Source organism: Acromyrmex echinatior, chromosome 2, assembly GCF_024713525.1.
Source record: "Acromyrmex echinatior isolate Ae372 chromosome 2, ASM2471352v2, whole genome shotgun sequence".
NCBI lineage: Eukaryota > Metazoa > Arthropoda > Insecta > Hymenoptera > Formicidae > Acromyrmex > Acromyrmex echinatior.
This window is the reverse complement of record NC_141853.1, coordinates 23,357,810-23,377,795: the sequence shown is the minus strand read 5'-3', so window position 1 is coordinate 23,377,795 and position 19,986 is coordinate 23,357,810. Positions and strand designations below refer to the sequence as shown.

At 38.3% G+C, this 19,986-nt stretch overlaps 1 protein-coding gene across 4 annotated transcripts in view; it reads left to right on the top strand.

The window, feature by feature from the left end:
* Window positions 1-19,986, top strand: part of LOC105154252 (uncharacterized) — a 33,597-nt gene that overhangs the window by 10,196 nt on the left and 3,415 nt on the right. The window contains exon 1 of one of the 4 annotated variants that reach the window (XM_087416814.1): window positions 7,302-8,130. The exons of 1 other annotated variant lie outside the window; for it this stretch is intronic. The gene's annotated coding sequence lies outside the window, so the exon portion shown is untranslated. 2 more of the 4 variants (XM_011069635.2, XM_087416815.1) reach the window with 2 other exon arrangements.

Sequence of the window (19,986 nt, the reverse complement as noted above, 5' to 3'; positions counted from 1 at the left end):
CAATACGTCTCTACCCTGTCTTCGACGGACTTGGCCCCGGATTCCGCTTTTGATTTCACGCGAGAGGGTGTCGCGGCCACGTCGCATGTCCTGACGTTTCAATTTGTACCTTCCCGGCAAATTTCATCGACGGACGACTTTGGAGATTTACACTGTATTGGCTGGCGCGTCGCCTCGGGGACAAAAAAAAAATCTCAATACATCAGCAGCGTTGCTGAATTAACAGTTCGTCGGATAGAAGCTAGGTTTCTATGCAAATGATATGTATGCTCCTGCATGTGCGCAGACATGAAATGCTTTTCACGGATTAATTTATAGCAGTATTACGTGCACATATGTTCCAAACGTGTGAATATCATTTTTCAAATATTGATTACGGCTGCCAAATATGAAATACGACTCGAATGATGCTCTATATATTCTATATAGAATTATATGGTAGGTAAAATAATGGATCTCTCTTTGGTGCGGTTTAAACGTGCTCGCGGCCGTTGCTCTATCATTCGCGCGTATAATATTATTCTCTCTGTATCTTTTGCGTATTATCCCGCGCCATGTAATGATACAGCGTGCATGTACCGCGTTATATGCACTATGTGAAGGGTGCGCCATGCGTATATATGCATGCACGTAATGTATATATGCATTGTATTATTCTTACGTCCACAGTACCGCGCGTTTACAGCTTCAAGAAACTGAGAAATAATATTTTAACAAATTAAAAAAGATTCAATTTCAAATTCAATAATCGGTCTGGAAAACGCGCGCGCGAAGATCAAGATATCTATATATTGCTAAATTGTAACGAAAACATGAACTTCGCTGCTACTTGCCGTACTATATCCATGGATGTAACGAGAAAATATGGACTGCGCATTCCTACGAAGTTGTCACTATCAATTTAGAAAGAGTGAAGTAGCTTGAATTATATTTCTCTCTCTCTCTCTCTCTCTCTCTCTCTCTCTCTCTCTCTCTCTCACACACACACACACACAAAACGCAATACAAAAGTATTGAGTTGAAGAAAAATACTGATATATGATTGAATTCTCTCTTTCTAACGGAGCACAGATGTGCCTTAGAATAGAGAGAAGATGCATAGTCTATACCTATAATTACTTCTATGACTATATTTGACTTTTTTTGCTTCTACATAAATCTGCAGGTATCTGCGTTAAGACAATAAACGTGCAAGGTTAATTGCACTGTAACATGTGCGTTGTACGAGTACGGGAGCCCTTGTTTTTTATCCATCGTGCAAGCCTGTGGCGAAAATTTATTTGGCCAAGGGCATCGTCGGCGAAGCTGCCTCTCGCTACGACACTGTACTCGCAATCTGTCTGCTCGCAGTCTGAGTGGTGGTGTAGCGACGGCGGCGGCGGCGGCGGCGGCGGCGGCGGCGGCGGCGGCGGCGGCGGCGGCGGCGGCGGCGGCGGCGGCGGCGGCGGCGGTGGCGGTGGTGGCGGTGGCGATGTTGGTGCAGACGGCGTTGCTTCGCTGCCGGAGAGAGGGTGGAAGTCGGGGGTCCTCCCGTCTAGACTAACCCCCCCGGTTTCTCCCCCGATCCACCCCCGGCAGACAGGCCAACCAAACCGTTCGAGTGAACCGCTCTCTCCAGCTCCTACTCTGCACTGCCGTCGCGCACCCCCTTAAAAAGTTAAAATACTCTGTCCTCGCGCCTCCGTCTACCGCCTCAACCCCCCAGACTGCTCCACCCGTCACCATCCCCCGCGCTGCACCGATCGTCGGTCCGCAGCTCCTTCGTCGTCGTACTCGTCTCGGTGTGTGCCAACCCTTCTAGATTTTATTATTACCATTTCTAGTAGATACCTTCCTTCGCTTTCTTCTCGTTCTTATCCAGTTTTCCGTTCTCTGCGCGTCTTTTTTGCGCGGGTGAAGAAGGCTGGAGGGCACAGGGGCAATCTAGCGTTCCGCGACGGGGGTCTCTTTGAATTTATTTCGTGTAGATGAGGCGCTGCTGAGTGCGCCGTATTTCAAATTGTTTTAATGGGAGATGCATTGTACGCAGGTTCTTCTGCCGTCCGTCGTTCTGCGATCGTACTACTCGTGAATCTCTCTCTCTCTCTTTCTCTCTCTGTCGAGAAAGGCGTCCTCTCGGACGGCGAAATAGATGTCTGATATTTAAATGCGAAAGCGCCCGTTAATTTGAAATTCATTCCTTTGATAGTCCGCTTCTCTCGTTTGACTCGCGCGGGAGTTCTGTTCGACGCGAGCTTATTTCCTCCTCTTCGTCTCAAGTCCTTCTCTCGTGTAATACGTCTGTCGCGAGAGTATCGAGTTAGCTTCTCCATTCATGGATCTCCCAACTAGGAGATGTATGAAATGTTTAAGTTAGCCTTGATCGAAAGGTCATATAAGGCTGTTCTGGCAGCTTTATAAACTCTAGAACTTTTTTCTTATTTCTCTTGAGGATTGCTATAGATATGTGATCATCAATGCCTTGACAAAATACTTGAATGTTTTAAAAATTTTTTAATAACTTGACATTTTTAATACGTGCCAATTTATTGTGTTCCAAAATCTAGATAAGAAAGATGTTAAAAAAAAGCCGATTTTTAATCACCAAAAAGATAAATAAAAGAGATGATATTTTTTTATAGATTTTGACTTCCTGAATACGATAAAACTATTAAAAAGTTCATAGCGTTTGGAGAACACTTCGAAAATTGAGCGGGAATATAATCGTATTTATTCAAATTTCAATATTCTTGCTCAATTTTCGAGGTGTTCTCCAAACGCCATGAACTTTTTAATAACTTCATCAAAATCAAAATCTACACTATTTCTTTTACTTGTATCTTTTGAGCAAAAATGTCCTTTTTTAACATCGTCCTTTGTTGAAAAGAGGAAATTAAACACGCGCATATTATTGTATACTGAAAAAAATGTTTGATATTTATGATTATAATTATATGGTAAAATGATTAAGAGCTCCATTTTTATAGTTATTACTAATGTAAAGTAATAATTATATTCATAGTTTTATCAAAAAAATATAGTTGGCATCAAAAAGTATACCAATTACCACAGTTTAACTATAAATTATAGTTAAATTATGGCAATTTCAACTATTTTGTCTCAATATAAGATATTTTATAAAATCGTAAAAAAGTTGTTCTTCTCAATCGAAAGCAAAAACGCTTTTGAATATTACAAAAGAATGGATTAGTGGATTTCTTCATATCGATATCAATAAGATAGTAAAGATGTGGACCTCTGTTCTGCCCAAGTCCTGCCTTATCTAAGAAAGTCATCAGTTTATACCTCCATCATCATACTCGACCTTCCTTGAATACCTGTGGAACAGTCGCTCGACCCCGCCATCCATTGTTCACGACGATCAATCGTCAACCGATGAACACGACCCTCGTTCCGCCGGCGTAACTGCGGACAATTTCATTGACAATTGCCACGCATCCAATCACGCACAGACACATGCACATGCATACACACACACACACACACACACACTTGTGCACTTTACGTGCGCGTCGGTCCGTGCATTCGTACTCGGCCAGCAGCAATCGAATCGCCGCGCCGCGGCCGTGACGGTGGTAGAGGCGGCGTGGCGGCGGCGGCGGCGGCGGCGGCGGCAGTTGCAGCCTCATCGGTATCGCGTGTCTCTCGGGAATCGGCACCCGTCGCTGAAATTCGCGCGCGAGTGTGCGTTCAATGGACGTGGATAGAAGGGGTATGATCGAGGTCAAGAGAGATCAGAGGGGGAGAGAGAGAAGGAGAGAGAGAGGTCCGAAGTTCTGTCTGCGTGGAACCGTGACGGACCACGGCGTTGCATTCAAACGACGATAAGTCTCGGGGCTTTGAAGACACCGGTCAACAGCGGGATAAGAGGCGGCGAGGAGGGGGTTCAACGACCCGTTGACAGCCAGACGGGCGGACGCGGGCCAGACCAGTGCATCAGCCCGCTCGAGGCAATAGAACGGGGGAATGGGGGAGGGAGAGGGTAACGGGCAGCGAAAAAGAGAAGGAGAGAGAGAGAGAGAAATGTGTGCGTGTGTAATACAGAGAAGGAAAAAAGCGAACGATCGCGGACAAGGACGAGGCGCGGTGGCGGCGGGGTTAAAGAAAGCCGTAGAGAGAAGGAGTATATCGCTGTTATTATCGCCATCGACTTTTATCGCCAGACGATAACTCCCGGCGCTCCTGACGGTTACCCTAGACGTTCCGACGATGCTTTTTTCTCGTTCTCGTTTCCCTCCGCTTCCCTACCGTCCCCTTTTTTCACGCCCTCGGCCGTCCCCGTTTCGCCAACGCTCGTTCCCGATGCAACTCTCGTCGCAATGGGTCCTTTCGTTTTAGTTTGTGCCTTTCTTTGTGTATCCCTTCTTTTTTGTTCTTAAGCTTGGATGCATATTTGTTTCATTTAAAATGTAAAAAAATCCAAGAGTGTAAATTAAAATGAACGGATTTAATAAAGAATAATCTAATCTAAGGTATGAAAACTCGCGATTTTTTTGTATATTAAACGAGCGCGACAAAACTAATATGCACTAACATTGAAGTTAGAACCTCAGAAAATTCGGATTTCAATGCTATACGACTACTCTAATACGATTTTATTAACATTGGTTAGCAGTAATTCCACAATTAACTAAAGTAAATTATCTATCATATCTATGTTATAATAATTATATTAAAAAATTGACACTCAATTGATGTCAAATATTAAACACAGAAGTAATTCTAAAATAACAAATCACTTTGTTATCACTTAATTATAATAAAGAGATTGTAATAGTAATTTAAATAATTAAAAATATAATAAGTTTAGCATAATAATTCAATTAGAAAATAATCTTAATTTATTCGTTATAAATAGAACAATTGATGCATGATACATTTTATTAGATCAAGAGAAATAATATTAAAAGTCAGATTCATATATTGAAACTATATTAATCTATATTTATCTATATTTATCTATTCTATATTTATCTATTCATAGTCATATTTTTGTTACAAACTTTGCTAAAATTCATTTTGAAATAAGAATTATTTAAGTAAATCTTGAGAATCAATTTATTATTTAGAGATAGGCAATTTATTTTATATTTTATTGCAATTAATACTAATTAAAAATGTATTTAATTATTATAATTATGAAAAAACGAATTCTCATGAAACTTGATATTAAAATAATTTACGTGCATTCTGCAATTACGTGATGAAATAGTAGATTTTACGTTATTAAAATATAGTATCTTTATGTCAATTGTTATAAAAAAAATATCTAAATTATCAATAAAAGATGAATAGAATATAAAAAATTAAAATAAAATTAGGTTATTTTTTCATAAGAGTAAATAGTAATAATATTTTTTTGTATAATTTTAATTTATATTTGTAAAATAGATATTTTGAAAAAATTTCTGAATATTGTTTTTTTTTTGTATCAGCTTATATAATATTCGTGGAACAAATATATGAAAAACTGAATATAGATCTCGAATTACATTTAAAAATATTGAGGAAAGAGAAAAATAAAGTAATACAATTACATTAACAATTTTCTTTCTCTTTATTTTTTTAGGTACACATCTCAGAAGTGTAAATATCTTGTTACTTTTATTATCTACGAAATAAGAATACTACAAAATAATTTAAGGATATATATATATATATGTATAGATATATGTGTATACATTTATATAATTTTATATTCTAAAAGAATGTTAATTTTTTGTTCATTGATTTCATTTTATATACATTTTTTTCTTTCTTTCGATTTCTAACTAATTACCTTGAGTTAGTCATAAATTTAAATTGAATTTAAGTTGAATCTATTATAATTAAATTAAAAATTCGCAATTTAAAATTGAAAAATCAAATAAAATTATTTATATGTTATTCCTTTGTAATATTCTCAAGAGTATATTCTAAAAATTTTAGCCGACCTTGATAATTTTTTATATAAAATATTCAATAAATTAACAATTATTTTAATTACAAAATTAAATATTTGTATTAACCTGTCATGATCCATCATCTGTTTCTAATTAATAGATTTCTATAAAACATTATGCAATGCTTGTTGCATTCATGTATTTTTATATGTTTTTATATATTCAGTTCTTATGCATCTATTGCTAACTCGAAGGAGGGTAATAAATACTTTTATATATATATATATTTGATATAATTTTTATGGAGATCTGTTACTGAGATAAAATATAATAATTTACTAATATCGTGATTCTTTTACTGTTGTGTGATATCTTCCAGGCTTTTTCTTTCTCCTTTCTATTTCGTTGCACACATACATTCACGAAAACACAATTAATTATGATAGCGAATACTAATTGCCAGAATAATCATACGATACTTTGTATGACATTCCCGACGTTAATCGTACCTAATACACATTCAAAGATGAAAAAATATGTAGTTTTATTAAATATATATATAGTTTTATTAAATACGTATATTATTAATAAACGATCCATATACTCATGTACTTTTCGCGCTTTTAATTCGAAATTAATGAACGAATTAACGAGAAATTCGCAACACGGTACATTCGATTCTAAGCATTATAGAAATCATTATCTTGGCGATTAATACGTTCACTGATGATTCATGTTTGAGTTCTATTCAGGTCTTTAGTCTTTATAATAAATTTTAATAGTTTTTGTAATAAAATACATTATGAAATACATTCTATTTAACAAATGTAATAAATATAATTAAAGTTAATCTTACATTGGTGGAACTGGGTCTAATTACAGTTAATTGGAGTTTGGCTGAAGTCGCTCTTCGCATTATATTTCTTTCGTCAATTAGGATTCAAGTAACGATTCTTATAACGGTATTCGTCATTATCTTACACGATGCTATCGAGTCACGAAACAGAGCAATAATACATACGTGATAACCGTTATTGAAGTCCATTTAAAGTCCAAGGCACAGAATATTCAGTATTATTTCATAGTATATATATTCTCTTTCTCTCTCTCTCTCTCTCTCTCTCTCTCTCTCTCTCTCTCTCTCTCTCTCTCTCTCTCTTAACAATACAATTTTTAATTTTCGCTTATTTTTCAAATGATATATTTTATATAATTAACATACATCTTCTTGGTATATATAATTTTAAGAAACGTGCAGTCTATTTTATTCTTTATGAATAAAATTGTTAATTATCCAACAAGAAATGATCGCCAATTAAACGTCGTCAATCGACGTCAAATTATTGTTGAAATCATCATATTTCTATCGATTCGACATCACATTTATTTAAAAAAAAAATATTTTCTCTGTACGAGTACTTTTTGCACCCACTGTATAGCATGCGTAGTTATTTCATAGACTAGTATTTCGCAGAAGCAAGACGGTGACGTACGACCTTGGTGTTTGTTTTGGTAGCGACGCGCTACGGCTTAGGCAAGGCCGCCGCGCCGCGCCGCGGCCGTGTTGTCATTCGAATGAACGGAGAGGCTCGAGACGGCAGGTAGCGGCGCGAGCCGCTCCGCATTTCACACCGCGTTACACATCGAGACGCGATCGTGTCGAATGGGAGGAGATACCGAATTCCATTATTTCCTACAAACCATTAGTAACTACCGACTAGCACGCGTTTAATTAACTCTCGCGATTAACGTAATGCACCGACTATTTGTCGGAGCAAATATTTCGTATGACTTATTCAACCTACGCAGGAATCGAAACGATAGATAATGAAAAGCCAAAACCATAAATTATTATTTTATTTGCGGTCAATAATGCTCGTTTTAACAATGCTTCGGATGTATCGTCGAGTTTGGAATTTATCATTACTATTACTGATCTGTTCATTACTGTCGGATTAAGAATTCGGAGTAATATTTGATTATATTGACTGTTTATTCATAATACATATTTCATTGGATCAGAATAAAGCTACGTACTTTTTTTCGCATTGTCCTCTCGTTGTGGTATTAAATACGTTTAGTGTCGGGAGTGCCGTACAAAGTGCCGTACGATTATTTCATTCCGGCAATTAGTACGCGCAATTATAATTAACCGTATTTTCTTGAGTGTTGTGTACGAGTGCAACGGTGGAGTCTGAGAAGGAGGAGACTTGGGAGGCATCGGATAATAGCAGAGTATAACAAAAAGGTTATTATAGTAAATTATTATATTTTATGTTTAACAATAGATTTCTCTCCACAAAAATTATATATCACAGATATATATAATGTGTATGTAATATAATAACAGTGTACGCAGAGACGTTAAGATGATAAGAAAAGTACAACAAAAATTTGTATTTGCATATAACGTTTCATAAAGATCTACATTCTATAGAAATGGATGGATTAGTACAAATATTTAATCTTGGAATTTGGAACAATTATCAATGCATTATATTAAAAATTATATATTGAACATTTTATATGTCAAAAACGACTATTTTCAGAATATATAGAATTAAGAATATAATAAAGAGATAATATATTAATGTTTTGATATAATTTATTTTCTTCTTTACTTCTAATATTTTTTAATACAATTTGAGATTTTTTTCTATACATCCAAGATAAAATATTGTATAATTTGACAAGCAGGAAAATAATTTTTAAAAATTTTTCTAATGTAACTTTTACAAATAAATAAATTTTGAAATAAAAAAAAATATGTAAGATGATATATTTCTAATTAAGTTAATAAAAGTTAATAAAAAATATGTTAATAATTATAAATTATATTTATTCTTGTAACAAACTTATTTTTATTTTTCACAGTTTCTATCCGTCTTTGTTTACTAAAAAGAATATTTTTATCGTTTAAAAAAATCAAAAATAAAAAATAAAATATCTAATAGCTATTCCGTCGTAGATGTAATTTTGCAAAATATTAATAATTGTACAATATTTTAGGGTCCGATTTCATAGAAATAATCGTTGTGTTTCTTACCATTAGCAAAATTTATTTGCAAATGTATCTGTTATTAATATGACTGATTAATTCGTCTGTGTCTTGAGATATAAAACTTTATTCCGAGTGTCTCGCCTGACGAGAAACGCTTTTTAATACGAGATTTATATAACGAAAGACTATAAATACATCTTTAATCTGAATGTTGAGACACGATGAGAAAAGTTTACAGGCGAATAGCTGTAAGAAACTGTAAAATATTAATGACATTTATTATTCCCCTGTGTTTTACTTCAATTCATCGTCTCAATGTATCGTCTCTTAAATTAGCATACTACTAACAATAAGAGAAACAGAGAAAGAGAAAGATTTCTGCAGATAAAGCAAAATGGTTACGTCTCCATCTATCTATAGTAACGTTTAATGTTTTCATTACGTGCCGTCTCGGGTGTATGTCTTTTTTATCGTAATTTCAAAAGAATTATCACTTAATTCGTCGGCGTCGTTTTTTATGTTTGCCTTCGTCCGCATGCGTCAGTATCCTCTTGTACAGACATTTTTCCGCGAAAAGCAATAAATGTTCGTTCTTCTCCCTCGTCTTTTAGCACGATTTTCGCGCGAACATTAAAGGCGTTGACATTTGGCGATAAGAACGATGGTACAAAGAACGAAGCTTTTTCCGCGAGAAATGTTCGAATTTCGCGTTTGATTATTGGTCATCCAATTTACACATGACGTTTCGCAAGCATATGTAAACACATATTACGCATCGTCAAAATGTATTTTTCAACGGTCGCGCCAGTCTCGTACGGTCTGATGCATCCCATCGATGCGCGGAGTCGTCCAATTATCCGAAATGATGCGTATCGTTGTGATCAAAGCGCCAATAAGGAAGGAAAGGGTCATCCTGCGCCCGTCATCGTACTCTTGTAAACATTGCGAGCTCTCTGCGATGCCGTCACGTATAACTGATGTGCGCGCGGCATATCAATTTTTTACGATGCACTCGACGTGATATTTAACTTTTCACCATGTGAGCCCCGTCATGTGAGCCATGTCGCGTTTGAAAGTCCATAAATTGAATAATTGGATAAAAATAACGGACGGATTCAAATCAAATCGAGTACCAATTTTATACACACGTATTACATTGCGTATATATTTATTAAAGCATCGGCAGTTTCAATTAATTAAACCCAGTTTTTTTATATTCACCTTTTTAATAGTTCTGACTACGGTACAAAAATAAAGGTAGAGAAAATTGTATCAATCATTAGTGTTAACGAATTTCGTGTTATAAGCCGATAATCGTAGTTCGAAATCGTTTTGAATAATGTCTTAATGATATTGATACGACTCTCTAGCTGATATTCATGGCCGATTGTTATATTTAAGACCATCTTACATACAATCTTAAGATGTTATAAGCCAATCAGAACCGTATTAGCATTTTAAAACATTAGTTAAAATGACTTTAAAACAAGAACGGACTATCAATATCGGCCTGTGATTGATTCATGACATCTTAAGATTATATTTAAGACGGATTTAAATATAATCGATTCTTTGAATATCGATATTAAAGCTACGTATATTAAGTCATGAAATTTTTGAAACAGTTAATTATACTTTTTAACATAGAAAAATCATAGATGGTATTTTAAAGCAAAAAAAAAAAGAAAAAAAAGCGAGAGAGTAAGATTACTTTCATGTTTTTTTATACAAGTATTTTATTTAATATATAAAATAATTGAATTCTCCATCATGAGACATACGGATTACTGATGACGAGATATAATACTCAACGAAACGTAGCGTAATTACACAATTATTTATATATTGGAACGTAATATATACATAATTTAATTAGAGATAGTTATATTATACGTGTGACGTGCATGTAATATTATCAGGATTGGCAGGTGAATAATGGGCAAGTCATAGCTTACTGTAATGCGAACCTTAAACGCAGACGGAGAGTTCGTCGAGCTCTTAATCGATTTCTTTTTTCGCAATCGACTTGTCTTGTTAACCGCAGACTCGCGATTGATGCATAAGCACGCGTCACAATACCGGGCTTACGAGAATCAAGGCATCTGCTTTGTCACGACGAGCGTGATCCGTGCCTACGTTTTCTTTTCTTTTCTTTCTCTCTGCGCCACTGACGACTCGCCCTATCTTCTTCTTCTTCTGCATTCCCCTCGTCTCTGCTTATCGTATTGTCAGTTTAGCACACAAGGCTCGTCCACGTACGCCACGCATGACGAACGCAGCGATATGACGCCGCTCGCTGTGCGTGACGTTTACGATCGGTGTCTTGAAACCGGCAGGTGTAGCCACGTACATCGCTCGTAAAAATTCAGTTTGCTTGCAGACAAGCCTCCATGTCTCCCTCATGCGTTTTTCTCCATTCCTCGCCGGTTCGTCCGCGTTTGATGAGATAATAACGTTAACGCTTAAATGTGTGCATGCAATGAAAACGTCTCTCTATAGTAAAAGTTGATAATATTTGTAAAACTTGACAATATTTTACGGATAACTTGGCAATACTAAATGTGTTTATTTTGTTGCGTATTAATTGCAGTATTAATTAGCGAAATTATTATTATATATTTTAAAGAACATTTAAGCTTACATTTTTAGTAGACTTGAGATAATGTATTTGAATAACATTTTCTTTTCGTAGTCTCGCTTTAGTTGAGGATATTAATTATTACTAAACGGATGATAAATAGATCATTGTCACTGTTTAATTAATGGATACGATCCTTTTACCGATATTGGCAGAAATATTATTATGAATCGTATAATCAACTAAATTTATATTACTGTATTACAACAAATAATAGATATTTAAAGTACCATTTAAAAAGAAACAAAGTGCTAAACATTAGCTAAAAATAACACATCTACAATCATATTTTTACTCTTTCCGTTTGCAATTTGGGTTTTTTTTATCCAATTCAAGATTTTTTTATTGTTTGAGACTTTTAAAGAATGTGGAATAGGGTTACTTTTTAACATCTTTATTACATTATCTCAAATAATTTTTTTTAACTTGAACGTTTAAAACCTATATTTAATCCACCTTTCTTCATGTCGGAGAAATTTGAGAGTAAAATTTAATTTGTGCCAAAAAAAAGATGTAGGTAAAATTGATTGAGAGAATAATTGAGACTGAGAGAGAGAGAGAGAGAGAGAGAAGAATCCGACTAATAACATTACACAAAAGAATGTAGATACTGTTTATTCCTAACACCTTGGAATTAAGATGACGGGTCACACCCGTCTCGCATAGGACATTCCAGACGTATGACAATGACTCTCACTCGATTGTTTCTTGTTATCTGCACCGAACCCGCCACGCATCAATTTCCATAAGAACATAAAGATAAACGCATAAGTATGTATCGTCGCTGGTAAAAGGCCTAGCATAAATCTCGCAGAATGCGCGACGTTTCGCGTTTATGCGCTTCTCCAGCTTACGCTTCCTGCGTTATGCAAATCCGCAAAAATCAAATCGTCACCTCGGTCAGACGCTAGCGCGTTCGAATAAGGGGGAAAAAAAAAATCTGCACGCGTGAAAGGATTGACTGTTTCTCATCTGGCGACTAACGCGTTTGGGATGCGAGGTGCATAAATAAATTCCGTAGTCGAAGCCGAAGAGCGATGCGAGCCGCGAGTATCTCGCCGGGGCACCCCGTATAGATCGCTTTTGCCATTACGGGACATCATGGGGCCGCCGACAAAAATAAACTCGCCTTGACAGAGACAGATCGCCTCGTTCATCCGCGAGTATATACTATACGCGCGGGCGAATGCATTTCGCGTCTCTCACGATCGATAGATCGGAGAGCGCGAGCGGGGAGAGACTTGGTTGCGCCGGAAACCCCGACGAGTGGAATTGCGATTGTGCACCAGGATACGAGAATGTTCCGGTTCCTTTGGTCTTCTGGTTACATTCGCCGCCGGTGCGCGTGTCCGCTCGTCTGTCTGTCCGTCCAACCGTTCGTCCGTCCGTTCGTCTGTCTGTCTGTCTGTCTGACTGTCCGTCCGTCTGTCCGTTCGTTCATTCGTTCGTTCGTTCGTCCGTCCGTTGTCTGCTCCAGCGCACTTCGGACGAGTGCATCGCCGTCTGGCCCCGGCCAGAAGGGTCTTTGACCGATTATCACTTGGTCTTTATGGTCTTTGAGGTTCTTTTAAACCACCTCGCCGCTTCTCTGCTCCGTGTCCGTCTGCCCTCTTTCCCTCCCCCCCCCCTCCTCCCCCCCTCGACCCCGAACGTTCCCTCTCGCCCTCGCCGTCGCCGCCGCTGGCGCCGACACGACGTACACGGGGACCGAAGGGAAGAAAATCGGCGAGACGAGGAAAGGTGCGAACGAACGACGAGGACAGCGGGCCATCGGAGACCGGGGTAAACAACATCGTACATGGTACCCGCGAGTATACCTTCGCACAATGCGAAAGCTTAATGCACTCGCCGAGTGGGCACTCGTATGTCGTATACGTGGTCATATCCTGCCGTCTCGTCGAGTTTTCGGCATCAACGCCATGAACATCGCTGCGCCGCGGTGACGAACGAGGATTAAGCTATGCTTATTGTTACAACGAGTGATGATTTGGCAGTTAACACTCTCCATCCAAACACGTGCGTTATGCGCCCTGTTGAATTCGAATGTGCAGAAGATATAAAGAGTATATCGCATTGTAGACATAAATATGTAGAATAGATGAAATGTAAAATAAATTAATAGATAACAAATGTTCTAATTGGTAGACGTGAAATTACCGAATGCTTCATACAACATAGATTTCAACAGTATTGCATCGATGTCGCAACGTTCTAGTAATATTACAGTGACATTGCAAACGTTGCAATATTGCTGCAAGATTCTGCATTATATGGGAAATCAGAGTTGTAACGCGATAGAAAGCAAAGAAGATTCGAAGTTAAATGATTTTGTGAGATGTGTAATAGATTTTGTAAAGCGTATAAGTCTGCAACGTAATTGATAAGGCGTTTATAATATTCTCATATGCTTTCATTGTAAATCCAAGTGACTATATATGTGTATCATTTAAGAGAGAGAATCTTCCATATAAAAATAATACACTACGTATATATTATATGTACAAAAATTAATTCACACATTTTTAAACGCGTATTATTTTTATACTAAATCACATATATACGAAGACAGTTATTACACACTTGGATTTAAAGTGTTATTCCACTTGCGTAAGAAAAGTACTGATGTTCTTATTTTTTCCTAATAACGTTTGATATTTCGCTTATACGGTGCAATGGCTGTATCGGACCTGGTCAACATATAGAAATCTCAGTCATCAACATGATTTTGATTTGAAAAAAATGTTAAGACGAGGAAAAGGTACTTAATAAAAAACTGATTTCGGAAGCGATCCATATAAAGTAACAGAAACAGAGTTTGAATTTACAGATATTCTTTGGATACCCACTATATGAATTTGTTTACGGAATTGTGACATTGATTTTACCCTCTTTTGTTTTTATTTTTATTTCATTTTATTTCAACAATTACTTGACTTTATTATTTTGACTTTATTATTTTTACTTGACTTTATTATTCTCATTGTATCTCTGACTGTCGACATCACATAGAGCTTTACGTCGAGTCGCGAGAAAACGCTTACATGTAAGGTGATATAATTAAAAAATTCAGGCAAATGATTTTGATAATTCTCTAATTTTTCGTTTTCGTGTTTCCTTTAAATGACTACATAGCAAATCTGACAATCTGATGAGCGATGTGTTTCTACTAAATGACGGAATATATATGACTTCGGTTTTACTTTATGTAAGTTTTTATATTATTATTGTATAAGTTAATAATTTTGAGATTTATTGGGCTATTCATTACAAAGCTAATTGTCAGTTGGATAAAGAAGAACGAACTAAATTGTCGGGAATCATCAACTTGAAATTTGCGTTATTCATGTAACTTCGATTTATATGTTACATTGATAAGGACCCGAATTGAAGAGTTGAAACGTATATTTTATTCGTTCTGTTACATTCACATGATGGGTTTTTTTTACATTTTTAACTGATAGATTCTTTCGTGCCTCATTTTATATATATGTATATAGAGATCTGTTTTCTGTGGCTGAATTAGTGTACACTTTTGGAGCTTAAAGTATTATGTTGGAATTAATTCGTAGCGTTTTACAAGTGATGGGAAGTACTTTCATTAATGTATTTTTTAATGCTCATGTGAAATAAATAACATTCTTTCATTAAAAACGCTACGAATTAATTCCAACACCTAATAAGATAGATATACGTTTGATATTTGTTTAAAGCTAGAAAGAGAATTCTAGAACAGTTTAGTACGAGAACAGAAAACAGACCATAGGTTGCACACGATAAATAACGGAGAGGTTTCGATCGGAAATAAAATGTGTGCGACGTCGCCGTCGGAGCGTACTCTCCCTCTGAGAAGGTACTTCTGGATTCCTACGTCGAGCGTCACGAATTCATTAAGTAGCGAATTATTGAGGCCGATATCACGCGGTTAAGCTCGACTCTGACGTCTTTGTCGCTAAATAAGGAACGGGCCGGGGTGTCGTGACACCGATACCGTAATTTCGCCAAGAACAAAGAGAGGGTTGTGCAAAGATATATATGGGAAGGGATACGCCGTCGTCGCGTAGATACGAAAACACGTGAGCGCGTATCGCCGCGCAGTATCTATTCCACGATTAACCCCGACTTCTCCCCTCTCCTCCCACCTCCCCTCCCCTTCCTTCAATTAATTATTTTCACTGATCCGAAGTACGTCAGCATACAATCGTATGTCAGCATTCGGATGAGATACGTCTGTTCTTTCTTCTCTCTAACGAGAGCGACAATCGACAGATTTAATTTGATCAATGCCAGCCGAGATATCTCGCTTCAAACGAGACACGCGTCTTTTGTAAGTGACGGTAGTTTGAAAATCTAGCTACGGATGCGTAAGTATATCAATCAGGAAGAAGGTCATAAGATCAAGTAAAAGAATTTTCTTTTAGCTCGCAATAATCTGTTGATCTTTTTTGACTTTTCGATTCTTTTTTTCTTTCTTTCCATTTTACGTGCATATATCAATTCGTGTTATTTTACTTCGTAGGAATTAATAAAGAGAGAAAACATGCGCTATTCTACTGAATAATCAGAATTATTTTAATTTGAATTGTAAAACAATATAAAGTTTTCATAACGATACAGTATGAACTCAAGTCTTCAAAACAAAACTTCTTTAAGAGAATATTCAGGATTGAAAAAGTTACTTTATAAGTTGCTTCTTAGATTACCTTATACGTGTACAACATTGGAGTAAATGATAAAAAGAAAAATATCCGATCTTATTATGCTCAATTTCTATAATAAAAAGTATCTTACGGTAATTTGTAAGGTAACTTTCCCTGGGAGGAAACATTACATAATAATACGTACTGTGAAAATAATGTAATAGAACTTAATACAATACTATTCTTCTAAAGAATATTCATATCATATATATCGATTTAATATTTGACAATAATTGACAAACGTCATATAGGATTTCACGTAAGAAATTCGCCACCCCCGCGGGAGTGTACGGAGATACGCGAACTTTTAGCCTTTGAGCGCGTACGTAGCGTACAAGTATTTACGTGCGTACTCAAACCGCGAGACGTCGAGAAAGAAAAGGGCGACGCGGCCGTGCGGAGCGGCCAGAAGTGGCACGGCGGAACGGAAAGGGACGGAAAGCGACGAGCGCCGCCGAGATGAGACGAGACGCGACGAGGAAAGACGATGAGGGCCGACGAGGGTCGCGTACCGCGGCGCTGAACGCAGTGCCATCCGATAGGCAGCACCGCTTGCTCCGCGGATCTTCGGCTCGCTCCGGGTACGAGCTCTCCCTGCGCTCGTTCAAGCTCCGCCACGCTTACCTCTCCTCTCTCTTTCTCTCTTACTCCCTTACTCTCTTTTACTTTCTTCTCTCACGCATTTTCGTTCTCTCTCTCTCTGTTTTTCGCTCTTTCTCTGTCTTCAATCCCGCTGTATCGGCGTGGCGCGGCCGCGACAGTCGCAACGACGACGAAGACGACGACGACGACGACGACGACGACGACGACGACGACAACGACGACGACAACGACGACGACAACGACAACGACAACGACGACAACGACGAAGGAAAAATCAAACCGCCGCGGGTGGAAAACGCGGGACGCGTGCAGCGAGAACGCATCGCTTCGCGTGTGTCCGGCGGCCGCGTGTGTCGCGCACATCAGGCCTATACGTGTGTGAGCGCTCGACGTGCCGTCCGCTCGCTGCATTGCGAGTGTATACCAATACGTCGTCGTTCCTCGTCTCGCGACCAAAGAGAGGAGGCTCCCTTCCCCCGACCTGGATGCGCGGCAGTCTGTATGGTGCGTGTGTCTACCTTCTTCTCTCTCTGCCTATATATCTATATCTATCTATTTATTTATCTGTCCGTCTGCTGCGTCCACGCTCGTCTCCCTCTCTCTCTCTTTCTCTCTCTATCCGTCTACCTTTATCTACCTTTTGTCGCGCACACTCCACTCCTCTCTCTTCCTTTCTCTTCCCCTTTCTCTTTCCTGGCTGTCTGTTCTCTTTCGTTCGTTGATCTTACTCCGTTGCGTATCATAGCGTCTGCATCGCTCCGCGCTCGATCCAGACGCTTCGCAACGTGCCGTCGAGTGAATTGGCTTAAGGAGACGTCGGCCTCTTGTCACCGCTTTTCTGCACGTATGCAAAAGATGCTCGTTCTCAGAACGCAACGGAGACACAGCATGGCCGCCTCTAGTACGAAACAAATCGGAGTCCCTCGCCAGTGTCCACCACGCTATGTATGTTCACGTTCGCCTGTCTTCTCATTCTCGCGCTGCGTCCGTCTTCTCGCTGCGCGTCAGCACCCTTTTCTCCTTCTCTCTCTTTTTGAATTTGCAGATTTTATGTGCATACATTTTACAATAGATTTTATACATACAATTTTATATATGTAATATACAAAAATATATATGTATATATACACACATCTGTCGCGCACACATCGTTTTTTCTTACGCGTCGTGAAGCTTTCGCTCTCGTGCTTCATCCGCGTGCGTTGGTCTCGCTTGTTTTTACATTGTGTCTCCGTTGTGCAAACGTGCAACTTTTCCTTTCGCTTTTGCTCTTCCTCTTTCCATTCGAGCCCTCTTCACAGCCCGTCCGTCTCTCTTTCGTCTTTTCTCTTTCTCTTTCTCTCCGTTTTGTATCTCTTCTCTCCCTCCCTCTCAACTGTCCCTATCTCGCTCTCTCTTCCGTATCGTTCGTCGGAGCACAAATAAAGTCTCTCTTTCTCCCCTCGTTCTACGAGAGAGGAGAACTCTCGCTCCGTCCAACGGCTTTTTCTTCCCCTTCCTAGGTTTCTACATCTCTCTCGTTCGTGTTCCCTGATTGTGTGTTTCATTCGAAAATAGAACGTCAGCGCGCGTGCCGCGCACGCATTTTTGCCGCGAAAACAGCGAATTCCCGCTCGCAGGCGCGCTCCGATCGGCTTGTAACCCCGCGAACGCGTCCTTAAACTCTCGCGCGTTTTGCGAGAGTTACGCGACCACCTCGTAGTAGTCGAGCTTGCACGCGTGCATTCACACACCGGCTGGGCGCGTCTCTTCTTCTCCCTCTTTCTCTTCGTCTCAATCATCGCGTATTAATCTCGCAGAAATCGCGAGTCTTCACGCAACCCGTGCGACGTCTTGGGAGATTTAATGATAAAGATTTAATGACGTTATTATGATAATAATGCACGCTGGACGAGCTGCGGTTAATTTGGAACTTGCGGTTACGATAAGTTCTTTATTATTTTTGGGATGATTTTCGATTTTTATGATACAATTGCTGTTAACCCTCCGTCTGCAATATGAGTCTTTTACAAATGTCTTTCACAAATAAAATTTCTTTCTCAAATTTCTTCAAAATATAAAGAACAGCCAAGTCCAGTTTCTTCTTCTAAAATATCATGTAACATTTATTTTGTAATATAATAGAGATGTTGAAAAGTAACGCTTGAATTTTCTCACATTTTTTGGAAGCCTAGAACAGTAAAAAAACTTGGGCTGAACGAAAAGACTCAGATTGTAGACAGAGGATTAATAAGGTAAGCTTTGATAGCAATTCTTATCGGTTAATGTTTTTTAAAAATTGTCTTAAAAAGTAAATCGTAGTTCTCATATAGACAGATTAAAAATGAAATGAGATTATCGTAATTAATATGATTGGATTATAAATTATCGAAAAAGTTTCGTGAATCGTATCGTAATTAATCGAAGTTAGATTTAAATACGACTGAAATTGTATGAAATTTTATGAGAGGAATGGAATAAGTTATTTGATATTATGATATAACATTAACATATGTCATGAAGAATATGTCTGTAAATATAAATAGCGATATATCACGTATGAAATCTAATAATTATATTTTTCATTAATATATACATAATGTATTCTCCTCCTTTACATTGTGTCGAATTTATCACAATGCAATTTTATCAAAGATTTTTCTCAGCGAGCCGAAAAATATTTTCCCGAGAGCAAGTAAATCCTCGAGCGGTTTGCTCAGTTCACAAATCGAGGATAAAATATTTATATTTCTTTAACTCCCTGTCGCGCTCCATTTCAAATCAAGTTCCGTCAAATTATCGTGCAATAAGATAAAATGCGTCACGTAACACAAAGGTGAACGCCTGTCCTCCCGTCGAGTAAGAGCGCGTGGCAGACGCGCGACGATATTTTGGCGGGAGAGTCGTAAAAATAGTGCCTCCGCGGTTTCCTTCCTTCAGCTACGGGACTATAATTAGCAGGTATTCCGCGTTTTACGTATGGCGGATACACGCGTGCGTATTCGCGCGAGCGAGAGCGCGCGCGTGATCTCGCGTTGGGGATAAGAAGATCAATCGGCCGCGTGCCGCAACGCGCGAGCGTCTCCACCGTGCTAGACACCGACGCGAAAGCCCAATCGTTATCAGTCAGCATACACGAATCTCCCATTAGACGAGCCAAGTAGAAACGGATCCGTTTAGGATCCC